We start from the raw sequence: 25,027 nt of genomic DNA on the forward strand, positions 1-25,027 counted from the left end.
CTTTGGTCAGTTGGATGTTTGTAATTATGGTACAAGCAGAAGCATGAAAAACACTTGAGCAGTGAGGTCTGTTATTCCTTACTGTTCTTGGAACTCTGTGGCAACTATATGTAGAAGTCTAGGCTAGCCTGCCAGAGGGTGAAGAACATGTGGCCCAGTTACCTCAGTATCCTGGTTGACAGCCTGCCAGTTGCTAGACATGTGAATGAAAGATCCTTCAACACACAGCCATCAGTAGATCAGCCAGCTACACATAAACTGATGAAAGAACCCGAGAGATGAGCCAAACTAAAATCAAAAGAATGACTCCGATGACCCACAGAATCTTGAGCTAAATAGTTGTGATTTTAAGACACTCAGTTTTAGAAGGTAACTTGTTAAGCAGCAAAAATAACTGACTCAGTACCTTTTTGTTACTAGTTATAGGGAGAAGAAAATTCTAAAATGAAGATAAGTTGCTCAGGCAAATTTGCAGACTTAGTTGATTAATGTTAATTAGGACACTTCTGAATATTAATTGCAATATGAACTCAGCCAAAATTACCTATTAGTTATGTGATACTTTGTAAACCACCTTCCCATAAGATAAATTCAGGGGCTTCATACATTTAAAACATTGGGCTAGAGACATCTGTATTCTTTTGAATGAAAATCCAGACAATCAAAAGGATACTTCATTTTTTTCCTAACTGGGACAGCTCTGCTTTAGTAATCTTGTGCTTCCAATTTCATATGGACAAAAAAAAAAATGATTAATTGAATGCAACTTCTCTATTTTTTTTCTATGCCTATCTTTACCCTTCTATTTTGAATTCTGTTCAGAAAGGTATTAATCATCCACCAAAGGAATTTACAATGAATTAATTTTGGTCTGTCAATATGGGAGATCTCAACACAAATCCTACAAAGGGGCCACAGAAAATAATGGCAAACAAATGCTCAGAAGCAAATAATTACTGAATGCAGCAGAATGTCACGTTTGTTTTCAGCCTCAAGGGCTTAAGATCCTTTTAATGGGCTTTGCTGGAAAAGATCTGAGGGCTTTCTTGTCACAAAGCCTGGAAGGTTGATAATTTTTGCTTTTTTTCCAGGCTGACCTATTCATTTGAAAGACAGCCTGACTACAGATATACTTTAAGTTTTTGGTGCTGGCAGAAGAGGTTAAAAGTCTAGGCAGGTGCCTGCAACACTGATCTAGATAGCTCCAAACCTGGAAATTTTGCTAGATGTGGATACATTCCAAGCACATTTCCATCTTTCAGCCCTACCAACTCAAGTCAAAATTCATACTCTCTCTGACTTGGAATTTGCACCAAATATTAGCAATAAAGAAATTTGGTTTCTTTCCGAAAAGAGACCCCAATTTTGAAAATTATAATTTGGACCTGGCTCCATGGCCCATTAGTTGGGTGACCTTTGGCTAGTCTCTGAATTAAATTGAACGTCAGTTTTTAAATCTGTAATATGAGAATGGTAGAATACTACTCTCAAGGAACTGTTGTGAGTCAAAAGAGTCAGTATTTATTAAATACTTTGTAAATTAAAATGCAGTGTATACTAAAACCACTACTGTGCATCCAGAATCACTGGAAAAAGAATCCTTTGGTTTACAAGACATCTCTGCCTCTTAATTTTCCTCTTTGGATAATCCTTAGGCATTTGTTCCTTTTGTGATAGCTCCAAATCTATGCATCTCTAGCCAAGAGCTATTTTCTGTATTCCAGGACTGTTTATTTAATCACAAGTCCTCTTTTCTTGAATATCACTGAGGTACCTCAAACTCAGCAAGTCAAAAAGGGAGCCCAACCCACTCTCTCTGAGACTGTTCCTCCTGTGTTCTTTATATTGGTTAAGGACGTTGCCATTTACCCAGTTCCCCAAAATAGAAATCTTAGCATCATCCATGATAGCTTTTTCTCCCTCATCATCTGTATCCAAATAGGCACTTAGCCTTGAATTCTACCTCCTAGATAGCATTCAGATCCATCCACATCTCTCCATCCTTCTTGCCATGGTCCTGGGTTAGCCCTTTAAATTTTCGCCTGGATTAACATTGCAGTTTCTTTTGTTATCTCTTTGCCTCTTATCTTTGCTTCCTTCTCTTATTTCTTACACTATAGCCAGGCATCTTTTAAAAATTCAGTCTATTAATCTAACTGTCTTTAAATGCTTCTGTGGCTCTTTTAGTCTATCACAGATAGTTTAATATGTGAGGGTCACCATGACTTGCCCTTGGCCCATCTCTCACTTTCTCTCTCCTTGAGCAATGTTTTCCACTCCTTTATAGTTCTTTAACATGCCATGAACTTTTCTGCCAGTGTTTTTGTTCTGCTGGAATAATCATCTACTCTTGTTATCTGAAGTCTCTCAAGTCTCAGATCCAGGTGCCACCTTCTCTGAGAAGTCACTCATGGCAATAAATCACAGTGTATTGCAATTATCAGTTTACTTGACCAGACTAAAAGGTCAGGGCCTTATATTACTCATCAGGTCATCAGCTATCACTTCCTATCAACTGCTGATGTGTCCATCTTTAGCAATGGTTCTGCCAATCTGCTACAAAAGTAGCAGAGTATCATAGCTAATATTACTGGATTTGGAATCAGAGTCTAATCCATTTGCATGTTTCAGCCACACCAGCTTCAGTCAAAAATTCATGCTCTCTCTGTCTTGGAATTTGCACCATATATTAACAATAGCAATTTAGCTTAGTGAAAATAGACCCTAATTTAGACTCTGAAAATTATGATTTGGACTTGGCTCACATTCCATTTGTTGGACAATCTTTGGCAAGTCTCTTACTTAAATTGAACCTCAGTTTTTTAATCTATGATATGAAAATGATAGCATATTACTTCCCTCAGGGAACTACTGTGAGTTAAATGAACAGGAATGAAAATAATACTTCTTTCCTAGGATAAAATGCTATGCCCAGTAGGTGCTCAAAAACAATTATTATTTCCAATTTTAATTTTTACCAGCAGATAAACCTAAATATTAAACTTACTTCTATGAATTAAGTGCATGGTCTCTAAGGCATGGATTTTGAGACATCCATATTGATGCTTCAACATACTAATTGATTACTTCCAGGTTCCTGGATATTTAAGTTTGCCATAAAAAATTGTACTGTGAATAAATTAGGTTTTATTAGATTAAAGAATTCCTGTTCAGATCCCATGACCATTAAACATCTTGTTTCAGGTTTTGGATCCCAAAGCAAAACAAAACAACACTAAGCAAAACAAACAAAAACAAAATAATAACAAAATCCAAACTTTTTAAAACAATAAAACAGGAGTTTAGCGATCCAAAAGCCTGGACCACATTTTTCTAAATATACCCAGTGTCTTCTCCTTGGGCTCACAACACAGCAGCCTTTCTAAGACTCAGAAATAAAGGAATCAGGAAGCTAAACTTACTTCAAATTTAACCTTTCTAGTTCACCATAAAACTCAATTCTTCTGACTCCTTGTTGACTGCTTTGGTGCTGATTCGCTCATTTATTCATCCCACAACTATTAACTGAACACCTACCACGTGCCAAGCTCTGTGGTAGGCACATGCTCACAAATGTGTGTTTGGGTTGTCTTCTGACTTACACTTCCCTGTGACTAGGCTCCTCTTGCTCCCAGGTCTCTCCTAGGGTTCAAATTCCCACTGGTATGATTCATGGAATAAGGAACTCCTAGACGGTCTTCAGTTCTGTGCTCTAGGTATCTGCTTTGCTTTATGTTTGTGAATTATTTTACAGACTTTCAATCTGTAATAAACTTACCTGTATCTTCCCCTACCTCCTGGATGAGTGGTCTTCTGTGAAATACCAACTTCCAGTAATGGAACAGTCTAGAGGCATTAATTAGATTGATGCCACAGGCATGGCTCTCTACTGTTTTAACTTTGAATTTTCTTTCCAGCTGTAGCTCACGCTTATCAACCACTGTTGTCCCCAAGTCACCGTCCTGTGACCTAAACCAGCACTGCTAACCAGCATTGGCTAATCTTTTAAATCCATTTCTCTAATGCAGCATTGTAAAATAGAAATATAATACAAGCCACACAATTTTAAATCTTCTAATAGCATATTCAAAAAGTAAAAGTACTAAACAAATGATATTAATTTTAATAATAGATTTTACATAACCAAATATATAAACTAATATCTCTTCAACATATGGCCAATATAAAAACTATTCATGAAATACTTTATATATATTTTGTCATATATATTTTTAAAAACCCAGTGTGTATTTTACATTTACAGTATATCTAGATTTGGACTAATCACATTAAGTACTCAATAGTCCCATGTGGCTAATGGCTACCATATTGAACAGTGCAACTCTGAGGGATATCTCTCCATTCATCCATCCATCTATTTATCAAAACACTTCTTAAACACATACTTTGTGTCCAGCACTCTCATAAATTCTCATATTATACAAGTGAAATACATAGTCCTTGTTCTCAAGTACCTCTACCAGTACATGAAAAAACTGACAAGCACTTTGGCTATTTCTTAAATGTGACTCTTATGATAATGATGTGGCATACACAAGGTACAAAGGGCACATAGAAGAGAAACATCTGGGACAAAGATAGTTGCTGTTAGTTGCTGGAGGAGGTGATATTTGAACGTAATCTGAAGAAATGAGCAGGAGAAAAAGAACAGGAAAAATACTCTAAGGGAAGGGAACAGTATAACAAAGGCACTGGGACATGAGGGAGCTTGACAGAGCATGATGCATATAACAGATACAAATGTTTGGACAGGACTGGGGCCAACAGAGGAGAGAAATGAGGCGTGAGAGATGGATAAGAGACATATCACAAAGGGCCTTATATGCCTTTGCTGTTTATCCTGAAGCTGAAGGGGAGGCATCGTTTTTGCATAGATAATAAATATAACTAGAAAAATAAAATAAAATGTGGTTGTTAAGAAGATGAACTCTGGAGGCATACTGTCTATGTTTGAATCTGAGGCTTTATACTAATTCTGCAACCTTGGGCAAATTATATTGCCTCTCTGCGCATGAGTTTTCTCAAATTCATTGCTGATAACATTAGTATCTCCATCACAGGGTTGTCATGAGAGTGTCATGGATTGTTGCATGGAAAATTTTTAAGGTGATTCCCTCAGTAGGCTTGATAAGTGGTAGACCTTATAATTAAAAAATGTTAAGTGGTAAAGTAACACAATGAGATTTGTATTGTATGAAAATCAGTGTTAGCTGAGGGTGAAGAGTGAATCCAATAAGGAGATTAATCAAAGTTTTCAGTATGATGCAACGAAGGTCTAAACCAGGGCACAGGTGGTGGAAAAGAACACTGAAAACTCTGAAAAGTGTACGGGAGGTGAGAGGGCTTGATGTCTGAGTTGATGAGGGAGGTGAGATACAAGAGAGTCTATTATGACCCCAGGTTTCTTCTTGGGCACCTGAGTGAGTGATGGCACATTTTAACAACCTGGGATATATAGAAAGAGTGGCTTAGTGGTGTGCTTGGGAGTGGGGGTAAAGGATAAAGGGTAGACGGAAGGAAATGGATTAAAAAAATGATATTAGATAATTAGATGTATCAATTTGGCTTTAATTATATAATTAGCTATGTGAGTTTTAGGTTATTGAGGGATATTCCAGAGTGAATGTTTACTGTGAGATACATGGGTCTAATGCTCAGGATAAATTTCTAGGCACTGACTTCTCATTTTCCAAGGAAGTGTTTAAGGATTTAGTTGATGTTGATAACTGTTATAAATTTTGAGGGCACAATGGACTCTTTCAGAACAATCAGGTAAGCTCTTTCTTGACCTGATAGATGACAAAGTTATATATAATTTAAAGCAGTTTTATATGTATACCACAAGCAAATCAGATTGTTACAAACTATTCTCAAAAGACTATGCAGACACACACAAAGCCACAACTAATTTTAGAATTAATTTTTAATACAGCAGAAGTTTGTGTAATAGAAAATAAATTTATTCTATTTTACATGAAGGTAAAAAGCACAGATTATAATCTAATAACTCCTCACACATGTAACAATGATCATAGCATGTGCGGGTATAAGAAATTAGACAGAGGTAGACGTTATGATCAAAAATATTTTCACCTTGGTTAGTTGTTTCTGTGACTAGAAAGCGTTTTTGACATATGGTAGAGAACCCTCATCCCTCCTTCAGGCTGTCTGTTAAGTATGGAAGGTGCTTTTTTTTTTTTTTTTTTAAGATTCAGACTCAAGTCATTCAGTAAATTCAGGAAATATCTATGTAAACTAATGCCAGAAAAGTGGATCCCTGGACACTGGGGCTCTGTTAGAGCCATTTATAGGGGAAAATCTCCAGACCTAACCGATGGGGTTCATTTAGCAGATGTGCACCTGGCAAGTACTAAGATAGGGAAGAAGAGAAAAGTAGTACATTGCGACAAAGGACAGATGTAGGGTGAGTCTGAGAGCTAAAGAAACCAATGGGTAAAAATGTTGGCTAGGAGGGCTTGGAGAAGCCAGAGAAATGGAATGATGAATCAAGAGGTTTGTGATAGATTTTGTTATTGTTCCCAAAATTTACTGCCTCTTTCTGTGTTAGGGATTATATTTCTCTGCTTAACAGACACTGAGCTTGGCCTTGTGACTTACTTTGACCAAAAGAAAGTGAGGAGAACTGCTGTATGCCCCTTTCAAAGCATTAAGTACCACTGCACAGTTTCCATCTTTGGTGTCTTTCTGCCAGGTGATCTGCCTATTCCTGACAGGAGCTCAGTGATGCATGTACATTGTGATTTGAGAAGTTAATTGTTGTTGAAAGCCACAGAGATTTGGGGGTCATTTGTTACTGCAGAATAATCTAGCCCAAGCTCATTAATACAAGATAAAACGTGAGCAAAATATGAGATTATGGGCAGTTTAAGGGCTGATTTGATACTAAACCCAAGAACAAAACTTCTAGTCTTTGGGTTTTTCCTAATTTATCCTTGCCAGCCTGTGTATGGATCCCTACAACAAAGTATCACAGCAACATGGTGTCATAGTTATAAAACATGGACCAGGCATCAAGCAGTGGCTCCCCTACACACTAAGGACATGACTTCTGATAGAGTATTTAATGTCTCTGTAACTCTATACCTCATTTTCCTCTGTAATGGGGAAAACAAAACCTATCTCATAGTTTGTTGTAAGGCTTTGTTGTTGTAAGGATTGAGCAAGGTAATGAGTGTTTCAGAGATACCTGGTACACAGTAAGCACTGAGTAAATAGTAACTGTAGTTATTATTTTGGTTTCATACAATCAAATATGCTTAGAATTAAGAATTATATTAAAGGTTATTGCAGATGACATCCCACTCAATGAAGAAATAGATTTATGGAATTACTGTAACATATATTTGTTCAGCTTTTGCTCAAGCACTTACATGGTCGTTGCATGGCTGTTTAAATAGCAAAGGAAATTAAGGATGCAGATGGAATTAAGTTTGCTAATCAACTGACTTTGAGATGAAGAAAGCCTGAATTACCCAGATAGGCTCAATCCAAATTAGATAAACTAGATAAAACAACAAAAAAGGATTCTCCCCTAGATCCTCCAGAGGAAACACAGCTCTGCTGACACCTTGATTGTAGACCACTGAGACCTTTCAAACAAATGGTGCTGAAAAAAGTAGATAACCATATGCAAAAAACAAAAACAACTTCAGGCTTAAAATGAATCATAGATCTAAATGTAAAACCTAAAACTATAAATCTTACAGCAGAACGCATAGGAGAAAATGTTTGTGACCATGAGCTAGGCAAAGGTTTCTTAGATACAACACAAAAAGTACAATCTATTTAAGGAAAAAAAATATAGAGTAGACTTCATCAAAATTTAAAATTTATACTCTTTTAAAGAATCTGTTAAGAGAATGAAAAGACAATTTATATTTTATGAGAAAATATTTGCAAACTTTGTATCTGATGAAGGCCTTTTATCCAGTATGTGTAAAGAGCTCTGAAAATTTAATAATTACAGAACAAATAACCTGATAATATCTGTGTAAAATCTTTGAACAGACATGTCTTCAAGGAAAATAATTTCATGATAAGTAAGCACATGAAAAAATGCTCAATAGAAAAATTCAAAGTAAAAACACAGAGTTATATTATTACTCACCTATTAGAATGGCTCAGATTAGATAATGACCATACCAAGTGTTGACAAGAATGAGGAGGAACTGGAACTGCCATACATTGTTGGTGGGAATTTAAATAGTAAAACCACTTTTCAAAGTGATTTGGTAGTTTCCTAAAAAGTTAAGCCTACAATTACCGTATGATCTATTTTCTACATTCCTAGATATTTATTTAAGACAGTGGAAATTATAAGTCAATACAAAAGCTTGGACATAAATACTCATAGCAGCTTTATGTGTAATAACCAACGACTGGAAAAAAAATTCAAATATTCAGTGACAAGGGACTGAAAGAGCACACTGTGTAATGTCCATACAGTGGAATACTATCCAGCAAGAAATAGGACTGAACTATTGGTACACATACAATGTAAGTGAATCTCCAAATAATTATGCTGAGTGAAACAAGGCAGACAAAAAAGAGTACATACTGTATGATCCCATTTACAGAAAAGTTCAGAAAATGCAAACTAATCTACAGTGATAGAAAGCAGATCAGTGGCTGTCTGGGTATTGAGGAGGAGGAGAGGGGGAGAGAGTGGAGGAGGGGAGGGAAGGATTTCCAAGGGGGCGAGAATAAGCTTTTAGGAGTGAACTTGAGCATGATGTGTGAGAGGGGCTCATGGGACTGGAGTACACTGAACAAGGGGGTGGTGGAAGGAAGACCTTGAACCTGTGTAGCTCTGTATGGCTCCTCTGTGCAGATAAGACAAAGACCCATCTACCTTAAAACATTTGAATTCCATCATTTGGTGACTGTCATAACGCTACATAATTATGGTAGTCGTTTGCTATTGTTGTAATATGTCAGAAGAAGACCTTTGATGATGTATTGGAAAATTGTCATAAAAAATACAGACATCTTAAAAAAGAATAAATTTTTAGGGGTGGGTGGATATGTTCACTATATTGCTTGTGGTGATGGCTGCCCAGGTAAATGCATATGTTATAACTTACATTAAATTTATTGCATGTAATTATACCTCAGTGGTGGGAAAAAAAAAAGACTGCCCTTTTACTCCTTATATTGTGGTAGAGGATAAGACTATTTGGAGTATGAAAAAAAGTCAAATTTGGGTTGGTCTTTGGGTTTCACAACATGAATCCTCATTTAATTGGACTGTGAGACTAATAGGAGATAAATAGAAATCTATACATACACAACACGTTTCTTGGGGCCAGATCTTCCTTTCTCTGCACCTTTGCAAAATCATTTCATATGAGAATCTGCCAACATTTCATAGGAAACTTTAATTTTGAGGTCCCCATATTTAAGAATTTTTGAGTAGTCATCTAATTTAGAATACCATTAATATTTTATGGACTGTTGGGGTTTTCAAGCAGCAGTTTTTCATGTAGGGTTGGTAAATTTCTGGCTTGACAATAATCACTGTGGTTTTCATTTCTGTACATCAGATGGCAGGGATTCCTGATCTTTATGTGAAGCAGCTCTGCAATATATTTTGGTCAAGCCATTTGTAAACTAAAATTACCAAGAAAAGAAGATATGCAAACATTCAAGTCATACATATTTAAATTATTATAGTGCTAATTTTTCTATTTTCCTGTTTTTGTTACCCACAGGGTAAATTCTTTGTTGGATGCCCTACTTAAATCTGTTACTTCTTTTGCTAGCTTGATGACATGTTTTATATTTATATTTGCTGTCAAATTATGTAGCTATTTACAGTTTTTAATTTTTAGGATGGGTTGCAACTCATGAAGCCCCTCCTCAAAAGTATTTTTTGTGGCATATTATAAATTATGTATTGTCTCTGGTAGATCCCTTTCAAAGACATGTTTAAGTAAACTGCAGTGGCTTTTGACTACAAATTCTCTCCAAGTCAACACATGCCTTACACAAAAATAGCATATCTTGCATCTTACCCTTCTGTTTGTGCCCTGTGTCCCCTCTCTCTTCCTTATTCCCGCCTCACTCCCTGCCTACTTTAAATTATAGCTGCATGTTATGTTAATTGTTTTACTAAAAGACAGTCTAAATAAAATGTACTTCATTATCATTCAGGAGGCTGGTTCCTCCAAGTACTGATATCTTGTTTTATTATTTGCCTTGATCACATATTAGAGTTTTATTTTAGCAAATTATAAACTTTGGTTTTCTTGTTTTCTGTGGCCCCAGAGCAAGTGACTGCCCTGCAAAATATTTAGAATTACATCATAGACTTGAACTCTTGGTAATGGACTTCATTTTCTAGTTCAAGAGAGAGATAATGAGTGAGATTTTCATTATGATAACCCCAGAGCAAGTGACTGCCCTGCAAAATATTTAGAATTACATCATAGACTTGAACTCTTGGTAATGGACTTCATTTTCTAGTTCAAGAGAGAGATAATGAGTGAGATTTTCATTATGATAATCAGATAATGAATGAGACTATTATGATACATAATGAAATGCAAAGTTCTGTCAGCTGGGCCTTCAGCTTTAGTATTTTTTTGGATTAAAATAAAATTATACTCCATAGAAAGTGTTCTTGATTTTCCTTATCTTCTCCTCAAACATAGTACTAATCCTTACACATTTGTTGGGGATTTGATTACTACAAATGCTCAGCTTTTTTTTTTTTTTTTGATAGGTTGGCAGGAGAGGGCCATTGCACAAATGCTGACCTTAATAGTGAATTTCACAAACATGGGCCTCATCTAAGACCCTAGCTCATTAATAAAATGTGACAATTTCAGAGTAAACCAGCATAATATTCCACAAGTTTGTACAAAAGTTCATATTTGTTTTTTATTAAAATTATAATGTTTTCAAAAAGTTAACTCATTACAAATTTATCGATCTGTGACGTATTGTTATATGTAATTTGTTTTGTCCTCAGTGAAGAGTGAAAAAAAAATACCTGAAATGTTAGTAAGGCTGGACCTCTCACTAGCAGAGTAGTTTAAGAGTATAGAACCTGTGGTTGACAGCTTGGCTAAATGAATGCCTTAGTTGACTCCAGGTTTTATCTTAGACAGATTCTTTAAGTTCCTAATCCTCTGATTCTCAATTCTAAAACAGGGATAATAACAGTAATCACCCTCATAGGGTTGCTGTTAGTATTAAACCGTGTGATGATGTGGGTAAAACTGGTTAGAAGAGTGGCTGGCATGCAAATGTTAGTTATTATTATTTTTTGAGCTCTCACTGACATACAGTATAGTTTCAAGTGTAAAACATAATGATTTGATATTTGTATATATTGCCAGTGATCACTACAAGCAGTCTAGTTAACTTCTATCACCACACATAGGTAACAACTTTCTTCCTTGTGATGAGAACTGTTAGGTTCTACTCTCTTGGCAACTTTCAAATTTGCAATACAGTATTGTTAACTATAGTTACCATGCTGTACATTAAAACCCCAGTACTCGTTTATTTTATAACTGGAAGCTTGTAAAATAAACTTTATTCATTTTGCTTACCCCCTATCCCCTGCCTCTGGCAACTATCAATCTGTTCTCTGCATCTGTGAGTTCTTCTTCTTCTTCTTCTTTTTTGATTCTACATATGAGTGAGATTATACAGTATTATCTTTCCCTCAGTAATTATTATTTTTTAAAGAAGTGAGTTTTTAATTGCCACCTATATATCCATACAGGAAGTACGTATGTCATATGGGTACAGCTAGATGAATGATCACAAAATGCATTTTGAAGTGTTTGCTTTCAGTCTTGTTCCTGGATCCCTTTTAGTTCTTCACTTGTGTTCCTCCCTTTTTCCTTCTTGCTTTTAATTTATGCTATTTTGTTACATTTTATTTGATATCCCTCAAATCCTTTCAGAACAAGGAGGGATAAAAATAAATACATAAACAGATGAATGGATGGATAGATGGATATACAGTTGTCCAACATGACCAGGAAGCTGATCTATCCAGAGTCACCAGTTCTGAGGGCCATGACTCTGTCCTAAATGTGAGGAAATACCTCCCAGGAGGGATGGAGGACTGGTGGATTAGAGCAGGGGAGAGCCCAGGGGTCATCCTTATTTGGCCTTAATGCCAACACTCTCTTTCTAATCACTTGTCATCTAGGTCTCCATCCGTACCTTTAACTGCTTGTTCATTCTCACCTTCATTTTACATTCCCAGTTGTAACAGGCACCATCATGGCATTCCTGTCTTCAAAGTCCTCTGCTGTCTAAAGCAAGGCTCAGTCATTTCCCTTAATTTGCCAGTAGGGAAATGGCCAATGCCAGAGAAGATGGTCTGTTATCCCAAAGATTCAGGTGGCTCTGACAGCAGAATCTAGGCTCATTACTATCATTTATCATTTTTTTGTCCCCTTAGAGCAATAACAAACAGTTCCATTTATTAAGAACAACAGCAATTTTAGCTGTCATCTTTCTTACGCTAAGGTTGGTCAGAAGGCAGTTTTAAGAAGTAGCATGTTGCTCTTCCTAAGAACGTAAACTAATAGTCAAAAAGTGTGGGTAAGACAGAAAATAATGGATCCCAACTTTTGACTGAGTCTTTTCTGGAAATCAGTTTCCTTTTTTATAAAATTACAGACTTAAACTAGATGAAGTCTAGGGTCCTTTCCAATCCCTGTCCTCTCTCTCCCATTCCCCCCAAAACATATGACTTTAGGTTGGTAGTGGTGTGAGAATCCTGACCACTCTTAGGTGGAAAAATGTTTCTGGGTAATAATACATCTATAAGCAATTGTTGAAACAAAGGAAGAAACTCAATTCCTTTTGATACCAATTTGACTTGAAAACAGCCTTACTGTACTTAGTTCTTTTTCTGCCATGTTCTTTAAAAATACAAGTTGGATTTGTAGTTTTTCAAAGCAAATGAGGAGGCAGACTTAAGTTCAGGCAAGCTGTTGAGAGGGGCTTCTGTTTGAAATGCTCTCTTCAGGTCTTAACTGTGGAACTAAATCCATGTAGGCCCCAAGTGCAACAAAATGCTCTGGAACTTGGAACAGGCCAAAGAGAGACCAAGACAAATGAACCCAGCCCAGCCAGCTCCTATCCTGCAAGAACCACTTACTCCCCACCTCAGCCTAAGGAGATCACGCCCGCCTTAGGTGTGAAACCCTTCCCCAGGCCCTGGAGCCTCTTTCCTTCTGCAGGACTTAGGCCTCATTCAGAATTCTTGCCCACAGTCCCTTCAGGTTTCCCAGTGAAGCCTTTGCCTCCTCAAGACCCTCTTCTACCTCTTCCACTGCAGAGCCATGGGTGCTGCCATCTTGGTTCCTTCTGTGCGCCTGCTCAATGGGAGAAGGCCAGAGAGAGGGTCTTATTTCACGTTTGTCAGTTATTTGGACTGAGCATTGATGTGTTTGGTGAGCAGTGCGAGAAGTTGAGAATGTCTGAAATTAGTCAAGGTGGATGCAGATATGAACTGTGAAAAAAATTTTGCCCCTGCCTCCTTCCTATTTTTCCTTCTTTGAGTTATTATCCTTTTTAACAAAGATCCTTATAATGTCACAAATATTCTTCCTTTGTTTTCCACATCTCGGTGAGATAGGCTAAGGATATATAAGTTGATAAGAAACTGATCACTGTAAGAATTTTATCTTTGATACAAGTTCCTTTCTGTATTCTCTTTATGTTCCAGATGAGGGTTTTCCAGTTTCTCTCAGAAAGGAAAGATATAGTCAGTGTCAGGGGAGACAGGTTACAGAGACGAAGCACGATTTATGCTTTACTCAGTTTTGTTCTATAACCTCTCTGGTCCAGGAGCTCCCATCAGTAAAATGAGGGAGCTGGATTGAATATTCCCTTCCCAAACCAGGAAGCCAGTTGATTTAAAGCTATTTTTTCTGGTGGTCTTCTCTCACTTATGGAATTGAATTTTCCAGAGGACAACATTTTCTCTTTTGCTTTTACAGTTTAGTTGGAAGATAATATTTGCTCATTTGAAATCTGATAATGGCCTCTGTGTTTATTTTAGCCCTTTTGCACCAGAAACATACATATTTAATCTCTTTAAGTATTCAATCTCTTGGCTTTAATTTTGTAAAATCTTATTCTTTGGTGAACGGTTCAATCCCTCTTTCATTTTGCTTTGCTTTGTTTCATTTTGTTTTCCCTGCTTATACAATGCTAATGTATATGAGTCTTGAATAAAGCACTTAGGACATTTTCAAAATCTGTGCAGAGATCATGAGGATTTAAACAGTAGATTTATTTGCAGTTTGGGATCTTTTTCTTCCTCATATATTATCTGTTTTCCAGGTTTCATAGTCTCTTAATCCTGAAGTACATTTTTAGGCTTTTTGTTGTTGCTTTTTGTTTTCTCCTGCTAGTGTTTGGAGTTTAGTTTCCACCTGGCTTCTCCCTTATTGGCCTGAACTCCCCCACTCCTCTGGGTACAGGCATTTGAATGGCATTTAAATAGTCTCCTGACAATTATCCACTTGGAAAATATTGTTAAGGGATTCAAGTTGGGCACCACATCGACATGCAAAAGAGTGCTAATTTTTATCTCCTTTGAAAGCGTTTATTTTCTCTATGCAGTCTCATCTACACCATTTCAAGCCTAGAAAAAATATTCTTTGCATCTTTCTCCCTTCTGCTGTTATCCCTTGTCACGAGTTTTCTCTTCAACTAGTTTTGTTATTAAAATTTTTTTCTGTATGATTTGAGGACAAGATTGATTGATTTCTCATAAAAAGATTCTTACGTAGCCTAATGATAACGGTAGAGGAGAGATTGTTAAATCTCTATAGATATGTGAGAGCTGTTAATGGGAACAATGAGACCAAGTAAGGGGATGAACTTTAAGATCATTTAGCTATCAAATGTTTGAGCTTGGATTTTAACTTGGATTTACCCTATTTGTAAGTTCATGCCCTGTGTCAGTGGCTTTAATCTACAAGTATATATATATATATAAAATGCAGCTAACCAGAGCTGAATAAAATTGGGTTTTATTCTCACATAGAAGGAAATCTGGAGAGAAGGACCCTGTGCTTGGTGCGGTGGCTTGGTGACATCAATGAAGACTCAGGCACTTTGAATCTGTCCTTAGCTTCTCAACTCCACAACATTGATACCTTCCACAGCTCAGGGACTCATTTTTGCTTTAAAAGCAGGAAGGAGGGAGAAGAGTCACAAATACCTCTTTCACTTGAAAGCAAAGCCCTTCCCAGAAGCCTATCTTTTCTGTCTTTAATAGATTTTTCTCTTGCATACTGCTAAAACTGTACATGGTCATTCTAAGGGAATTAGGGAAAAATGAGTATTTAGATTTCAAATCCTTTATCAGGGATGATGGCAAGAAAGAAGGAGTTGGAGATGGATGTTCAGTGAGACAGCCACTATGGTCTCAATTTTGTGTCCCCCCAAAATTCATACGTTTGAAATCCTAATGCCCAATGTGATAGCAGTAGAAGGTGAGATCTTTGAGAAGTTCATAAGGGTGGAGTCCTCATGAATAGGATTAGTGCTCTTATAAAAACAGACCCCACAGAGGTAAATCACCCCTTCCACCATGTGAGGATACAGTGAGAAGTCTGCAGCCCGGAAGAGGACCCTAGCCTGACCACGTTGGCACCATGATCTCAGAATTCCAGCCTCCAGAACTGTTTACAAGCTACCCAATCTCTAGTATTTTGTTATAGCAGCCCAAATGGACTGAGAAAGAAACCAGCAATGTCTGTCATATGCGTTCTTCACTAAAGCCTACAGCATCCCAGCTGATACAGACATGAGCTTTGGTCTGGACAGAGGGCCCTTCTTCACCAGTGCAGCATGTCACCTTCAGATTCCAGTGAATGGGTGAATGACAAGATAAATCCAGTGTGCCTGGTTTGCTTTCTTTAATGTTGAGCAGTAACAGTCATGCTATCTAGTATTTTCCAAGACAGTTCACTTTAATATCATTCCAGAAGACTGACTATAAACATTTGGTAAATACAGTCTTTGGCTAATTTTTCTAAATAAAGCTTATGTTTAAAATCTTGAATTAAGGACATGATAGAAGAGGATGGCTATTTTGACTGTCATGATTCATCTAATAAAAGTATCACCTTGTTATTTTAAGTGCTATATTCAGAGATTCATCATGGCTATAAATTATTCCTGGCCTTTCACTACTGATAAGAAATTTCTTTTAGGTATGATTTTCATCTGGAGATGAATATAAATCAATATAGTGAAAGGTGAGAGCAATGTTGCATTTTATAACATTCATCTAGCAAACCTCAAGTGCAAAATGGTGGTAGTAACTGCAAGACCTTTTCTGAAAGCATTTTAGCATTAATTCTATCACTAATGAAAAAAATCTATTCATTTATTTACCTATAGTAATTAGCTCCATGTACATGTGCAACTATACACAACCAGTACTTAAATTCACTTATTTCGAAATAGCTAGTTAGTTTATTTATTAAGATGTCTTTGAAAAACAACTGTTTTACCCGTAGCATTGGATCTACATGGAGGGCAATTATTGTTAAGATTGCTATTACCATCTATACTTTGATTGCTCATTTTTTGATCTGTTTGTTTACTGTTGTAGTCTTAGTATTTGAAACAGTGCTTGGCCCATCGTGGTCAAAGAATACTTATTGAATGAATGAACAGATGAATGACTTTCATGAATAGCAAATTAAATAAGAGGTAAAAATCTGGGATGAGTAGACGGAAATTTCAACCATGGACGCAAGGGTTAGTAAGAGAATTAGAGAAGATCGAGATCTTTAGGAAGAAGGGCGTATTTGTAGACTTAAGAAAAGTAAACCAGAGGAAATTGGAAGTGGAGGTTACAATGAGAGCAGGAGTCCCTGGCTGGGTTACAGGAAGAAAGGGGCCTGAGATGCATGTGGATTTGCATATGAAGGGAAGGAACATAGGAGTGAGGAAAATGAATCATTGGAAACTGCTTCCAGATCTCGACTCTGGCTACAACAAGGTTTTGCTACCATCAGCTGACCCACCGAAGTGGCTGTCCAGTATTAAAAGTAATAGATGTGGAGTTCTGTTCTGAAAGTTGGAGTTCCTTCCGTCTTTGGGTCTGTTAATGGTATAATCACTGCAAAAAACAAGTTTTGTAGAAATCCTTACTGTCAAACATTTTAAAGCAGCCATTCTGCTAATAAATTCTTAGCTTTCTTTTCTTACTGCAAAAAACTGACTTATTTCTCTACCAGAGGCATCTGATTAAATTCTGAGTCCCTCAAGCAAAAATATATAAAAAGGCTTTCCTATGCTGTTTAATAATTATAAAAATAAGCAGATCTCCAGTGGAGAGAAGTTTCTCCTTTTGTAAGTCCTCAGGGCAGGGAATAGTTCTATGTATATTTTCTTCCAAATTATGCGGTTTAGATTTATCTTCTAAATAAGCAGTGCCGTGTGTCAAGGGGAGAGCTAGGGGAGGAAGCAGAAGAGAAGCAGTCCTGGTCTGCAGAGTGTCTCCAGAACATTTCAGCAAGGAGAGGATCTCATTTCAGTATATCCAAATTTATCTTTTCTCTGAAACTAAGACTTTTTTAAAAAAATGAATATTAGAAACAGAAGAGTTCTTCCCTCTTCTTCCTGTAGCTAAATAATTAAGCCTGTTTCAAGACATACAGTCAAAATGGGTTTCCTGGCTACAGATGCTAAGCAACAGTGACAAACTTTTCTTATTATAATCATCACCATCAACAAACATTTGTTCTTTGTAGATTGTTTCTTAGGAAAAAATTAGTTTTGGAGAAATTGATACATGTTTGTGTCTGCAGTAAGGAAAATACAAAACAAAGGTGTTTTTATCACTTAATTTTGCTGCCTTACTGTCACTTTTTAAATCCGTTGAGTGTGTACAACACTACTCGAAGAGAGTTAGATGACAAATGAGGGAGGAGAAGGGGAGGGGGAGAGGGAGACTGAGAAAATGTTGAAAAGAATCCATTGCATTAAGTTTTGAAAGAAACCTACCAGGCTAGTTTTGCACCAGACAACATTTATTTATGTTGTTGAATTAAGGGCAGTCCTATTTAGTACAAGTAAATATTTGCTTTCTGTCATTTACTACTGTGTTTGATTTTCTCATTTCTCAAGGTTGAGAATTCATGGTTGTTACTCTCATTTAGAAGCTATATTTCTTGACTGCCTACCCTCCAAGGGCAGGCATAGGAATTATTTTTAATTTTTAATTTTATTTAAAATATTTTATTAATTTGTATTTCTATAGTAATACATGCGCTGGTATTAAATTTTAAATGTATAAGAGACAATACAGTAAAAAATGCTTTTTCTTCCTATGTTGCTGGTTAAGCCAGTTTTTTTCTCCACAGGCAACCACTGTAACCAGTTCTTTTTATTTGCATCTTAAATCTTCTCCACATATGTACACATATTTCATTTCTTAAAAACACAAAGAGAACTCATTTTGTTTCATCCCTTCATGTCTCTCACTTTCTTTACCATATTTTGAGATCACTTCTTATCAGTACCTGTGGAGCTTTTTGTTATTTTTAAAGGTTGCATTGTATTTCATTTTATAACAGTAATAGATTTATTTAAAGAGTGACCAGTTGATGGGGCAAGTAAGTTAAACTAGATTTAGCTGTAATTAGTTTAGTTGTAATAAGCTAAATCAATTTTAGAGTTTTCTGTTCTTTTCATCTATCTACCTGCCTACCTACCTACATATCTGTCTACTGTTTAGCATTTACCTTGAGGGAGACAGAGATACTACATTATGTAGCTAAAAAGCAATAATTAGATGGGTTGTAATTCTGATCAATTCAAATCTGCCTCATTTTACAGATTAGGAAAGAAGTTATATAACTAATAGAAAGATGCTACCTTTAGAGTATTTTTTTCTTTCATCTATACCAATGGCCACCAATAAGTCATTCTTTTACTGACCTAAGCATTGAGACACTGATACGTGCAGGCTTTATATGAAACTTCTTGGAACTGAATGAACTTACATTCTTGTTGAGGAGACAGACATACAAATAATGAATTGGAGAGAATTTCTAATGTAATATATAGGAAAGAATGTGATGATGTGGGGACAAATTGTGTTTTTAGGTGCCATGGAAACAGAACAAGGAAAACATTTGTAGATTGGAATTGTCAGAGCAGCTTTCACAAAAGACATTCTAAGTCTTCAAAAAGGTCTTTGATAGAAAAAAATAGTCAGAGACATTCTAAGCAAGCAGAAGCTATGTGCAGAAAGATTCTGAGTGTGGAGAGAACAGAGATCGCTAAGTGCAGTGTTACGGTTCACATGGTGAAGTCATGGGTTTGCACAGGTGAGATAGTCTCCTGATGGAAGGCTTAGATATGCTTGCTTATGGGGGAAGCACATTAAGAGCAGAGCCTGTGGGGCAAGACTTCCTGGGTTTGAATGTCAGAGGAACTGATCATTAACTGGGTGGTTCTTAACTATTTAACTAACCTATCTAGAAGCCACAATTTCCTCATCTGCACAATGAGTAACAGTACTTACTTCACAAGGTTGTTGTGAAGATTAAATGAACTAATAAATGCAAAGGTCTAGAGCAGTGCATGACATACTGTAAAAAATTTTTTCCCTACCATTTAAGAATATAAAAACAATTCTTGTAGGTGTTGGGTTGGATTTGGCCCTTAGCCATAGTTTGCCACGACCGGTTTTTGATACTACAACATCAATCTTTTACTCAGTAAAATCCACTAGGAATTAGCCCTTTTACAAAGGTTACTAATCTTATCACCTCCCGGACAAGGAGAAATTTTAAAGACATCTTATTTCTTCTAGCCTTGTTGCTATTCTAGTCACATATTTAAGTTCTACGTGCATATTTTAAATTCCTTAAGACACAATATATATTGTTTTATAGATTCAAGTTCATTTATATTTCCCACATATTTACTCATTCTGTTTCACTTCATTCCTCTGTATATTTGGAATCATTTTATTTTGCCGGAAGAACCTTTAGTATTTTTGGGGAGGCATGGGCCTGCTGCCAATACATTTTCTCTACTTTTGTTTGTCTGACATAATCTTTATTTGCCCTTTATTTTTAAGCAGTATCTTTCTAGGTGAAGACTTCTGGCTAGAAGTTTTCTTGATTTGGAAGATATCATTTCATTGTCCTTGGATTTCATTTCTGGTATGAAATCAGTTGTCAAACTTATTGTTGCTTATTTGAAAGTATTTTTGTTTTTGTCTCTAGCTGCTTTGAAGACACTTTGTCTTTGGTTTTCATAAATATATCTAGATGTATCTTTGTATTTGTTTTATTTTATTATAGAGCTTCTTAATTCTATTGTTTAATGTCTTTTATCTTTTTGGAAATTTTTGACTAGTACCTTTCAGATATGGCTTCTTCCTTTTCCTCTTTCTATTTTTTCCTTTGAGATTTCAATTATATACATGATAGTCCTTTTCACCATGTCCCATATGTTTCTTAAATTCTGTCTTTTGTAGCTCTAAAATCTATCTATCTATCTGCTTTCATGTAGGTATTTTTGACTTGTATTCCATTTCTAGTGAAATATTCCTTTCTTTGATGTCTAATATACTTACTGAGTTTCTTAATCTTATTATACACATCTGTTCCAAAAGGTTAATTTGATAATTTTCTTACAGACTTCATTTCCCTGGTGAAATTCTCCATATTATCATTTAATTTCATAAACATATTAAATATAGTTATTTTTAAGTTTGTCTTGATAACACCATTATTTGAGTCATCTATGAATCTATTTCTATTTTTTATCTTTTGGGTTTCAGTCATTTAGTCCTATCTTTTGGCATACTCTAGAGAATGTTATCTTTTTCTAGTGTTTATCAGGCATAGAATGTGGAAACATCATTGTGATCCACTCAGGGATTGAGAACTTTGAGTCTGAATTTTAGTATTTCTGAAGGTTGGACTATGTCTAGTTTGCCTTTATTCCTATACTGTAGCTCTCGGAGAGTCTCAGTGGAAAGCCTGTTTTTAGTTTTTTTGGTTTTCTAGCCAGAGTTCCTCATGTTTGGTAGAAATTATTGCCTCTGTTTATTACCTTTTAGCTGCTTTATTCTGACTTCTTGTCTTTTTGGCCTCTTTCTGTCTTTATCTTAGGAACCTGAAAATGTCTTTTGGGAACCAGAATCAGAGTTGTGGGTTCACATCAATACATTTCTCTCTTAGGAGGGACTTGTCCTTTTGAATCTTGATTACTGTTGTTGCCTTCCAAGCTTTCAGAAAGCTGGGTTATCCTGAACTTTTATAGTTGCTTTTGGTGGAAGAGTTAGTCTGTAAAATGCTACTCTGTCATAGCCAAAATCCTTTTATTTTTAAGATAACTTGTTGAGTAACTGCTTATTGACTCATTCTTTTTTCTTTCTTTCTTTTGTTCCCTTCTATCATCCATCAATTCTATATGTATTGGATATGTATTCTGTCTCAATTATTGTGCTAAGTTTTGGATGATATAAGACATCTCCTTAAGGACACTTCAATTAATAGAAGAAACACACATACACACACATGTATATTTCTGTGATAAGTGCTCTATTATAGTAAGGTGTGAGAGTACTGTAAAATTCTTTTAACAGTGTGGTTATTTTTCCTATTTATTTACTTTTTTGTTGTTTGTCTCCTTCTGGAATGTAAGACCCACTAATACAGGGCTGTATCTATCTTGTTCATTGTTGGCATATAGTGTAATCTTGATAAATAGTTTTTGATAAGTGATTGCTTGATACATGAGGTTATGAAGTTTGTATTTTGTAGGATTATTAAATGGCATATGGAAAGCATAGCATTTGGCACATGTGTCACATATTCATTTCACTTTAAAAACACTTTTTAAGTAGTGTAATACTGATCACTGACACATGAAAATTAAAAATTCCATTTATAGATGGGATACTTTAGATATGGATGTTAAATCATTTGCTTGACTTAATGACTAAGCTAGAAGAGAATCTCAGGGTTCTCTGCTTCAAGTCACATTCAGACAACATGTACAGAGAATTTTTCTTTAGACTCTCATGGCTGAAATAGTGTAACTTCTAGCTCTCTCCCTCCATCTCCTCAGATATTTTATTTTATCATTTTTAGCCACTAAGGTGAATCTACAGTATAAATTGTAAAATGGATTTTAAAATATTTATTTTGAACATAAATGATATATTCACAACATATATATACACAATTAGAATTCAAGGCATATGAAAGGAGCATTTTAAATAGACTTTAAAATATTTATTTTAAATATAATGATATATCTAGTATATATATGTTATTACTAGTATATAGTAATACATATGTTCTTACTATGCATATATAGTAAGAATTCCAAGAGGTATAAAAAGAAATACATTTATTTTATTTTAGAGGGAACATTTTGAACTTGAAGTGCATTTCTGGTGCTAAATTCTGAAAGTGCTTGTTGATGAAGATAAATTATGTTTGTTGTAATCTGTCTGCTGTGTGTTAATCACATTGGTGTGTAGCTGTCACTCTCCAGAATCATCAGAGTTCCTCCTGTCTTTTGTGGTTGCCCTTTTAATTAAGCATAAGTTACTACAAAGAACTTTTAAAAGGAAAACAAAAGACTTCCAAATCGAATATCCTTCTTTAATTTAGTTCGCAGGAAGTGGAGAACAAAGATTTACACAAGGGAACACTGCTTTAAATATACTCTAATTACTTACACACGCAAATTTAACACATTGCCAAGGTTGAGGTGTTTTTTGTAGGTCTCTGATTAAAGATGCAATTCTAGAAATCTTCCATTGTCTTTATACATTCAAAAAAACCTGATGAACTGTATTCAGATACAGTAGTATCATAAAGCCCATATAATTTCTTGTATTTATTTTTAAAGAGTTTTTTAAATTATGTAAATTTCAAGTGTGTAACATTATAATTTAACATCTGTATACACTACAAAGTGATCACCACCACAAATCTAGTTACCATCCATCATCCAGTTGACCCCCTTCAATTATACTTACGCTCCCAGCCCCCACCCATCTGGTAACCACTAATCCATTCTCTGTATCTGTTTGTTTTTGTTTTATTTTATTTGTTTTGTTGTTGTTTTTTAGATTTTACACATGAGTGAAATCATATAGTATTTGTCTTTCTCTGTCTAACTTATTTCACTTAGCATACTGCCTTCAAGGTCCATCTATATTGTTGCTAATGGCAGAATTTCATTCATTTTTATGGCCAAGTAATATTCCATTGTGTGTATCCCAGTATATATATGCATATACATACCACATCGATGGACACTTAGGTTGTTTCCATATTATGACTATTGTAAATAATGCTGCGATGAGCATTCTTAGGATAAATACCCAGACTGAAGTAATTTGGTCATATGGTAGTTCTATTTTTAATTTTTTTTTTTGAGAAACTGCCGTACTGTTTTCCATACTGGCTGCACCAAATTACATTCCCTTCAACAGTATGAAAGAGTTCCTTTTTAGCCATATTCTCTCTAACTCTTGTTAGTTCTTGTCTTTTTTATGATATCCATTTTAATAGGTGTGAAATGAGATCTCATGTGGTTTTGAGTTGCATTTCCTTAATAATTAGTGATGTTTAATGTATTTTCATGTGCCTGTTGTCATCTGTATGTCCTCTTTGGTAAAGCTTCTATTCAGGTCTTCTGCCCATTTTTTAATCCAGTTGTTTGTTTTTATTTTTGTTGTTGTTGAGTTGTATGAGTTCTTTGTATACTTTGGATATTAACCTCTTGTTGGATACATGACTTGCAAAAATATCTTCTCCCATTCAGTAGGTTGCCTTTTCACTTTAATGATGGCTTTCTACACTGTGCAGGTCTGTACAGACCAGTGTTTTATAGTTTTCAGTGTACAGATCTTTCACCTCCTTGGTTAAATTTATTCCTAGCTTTTTAATTCTTTTTGATGCAGTTGTAAATGGCATTATTTTCTCAATTTCTCTTTCTGATTGTTGTTAGTGTATAGAAATGCCACAGATTTCTTTATGTTGATTTTGTATTTTGCAACTTTACTGAATTTATTTATTAGTTCTAAAGGTTTTTTAACTGGAGTCTTTGGGGTTTCCTATATATAGTATTATCTGCATATAGTGACAGTTTACCTATTCCTTTCCAACTTGGATACATTTTATTTCTTTTTCTTGCCTAATTGCTGTGGTTAGGACTTTCAATACTATGTTGAATAAAAGCAGTGAGTGTGGGCATCCTTGTCTTATTCCCAATCTTTGAGGAAAAGCTTTCATTTTTTTTTCTTCATTGAATATGATGTTAGCTGTGGGCTTGTCATATATAGCTTTTATTATGTTGAAGTAGATTCCCTCTATAGCCACTGCATTGAGAGTTTTTATCATAAGTGGATATTGAATTTTTCATATGCTTTTTCTGCATCTGTTGAGATGATCAGAAGATTTTTATCTTTCACTGTGTTAATGTGAAGTAGCATGCTGATTGACTTGTAGATGTTGAACCATCCTTGTATCCCTGGTATAAATTTCACTTGTATGATCCTTCTAATGTATTGCTGGATATGATTTGCTAATACAGTTGGCCCTTGAACAATATAGGGGCTAGAGGCTCTCACCCTTTGCATTGTTGAATTTTTGTGTGTAACTTATAGTTGGCCCTCTGTATGTATGGTTCCTCTGTATTCATGGTTCTGTATCTGTGGACTCAATGAACTGTGGATTGTGTAGTACTGTAGTATATATTATTGAAAAACATCTGTGTAAAATGGACCTGAACAATTCAAACCTATACTGTTCAAAGGTCAACTGAGTTTTATTAAAGACATTTGCATCTATGTTCATCAAGGATATTGGCCTGAAATTTTCTTTTTGTGTGTGTGGTATCCTTGTCTGGTTTTCGTGTCAGGGTAATGCTGGCTTTATAAAATATGTTTGGAAAGTTTCTTGCTTCTTCAAATTTTTGGAAGAGTTTGAGACTATGAGTA

This window comes from Vicugna pacos, chromosome 2 (genome assembly GCF_048564905.1).
Source record: "Vicugna pacos chromosome 2, VicPac4, whole genome shotgun sequence".
Taxonomy (NCBI): Eukaryota; Metazoa; Chordata; class Mammalia; order Artiodactyla; family Camelidae; genus Vicugna; species Vicugna pacos.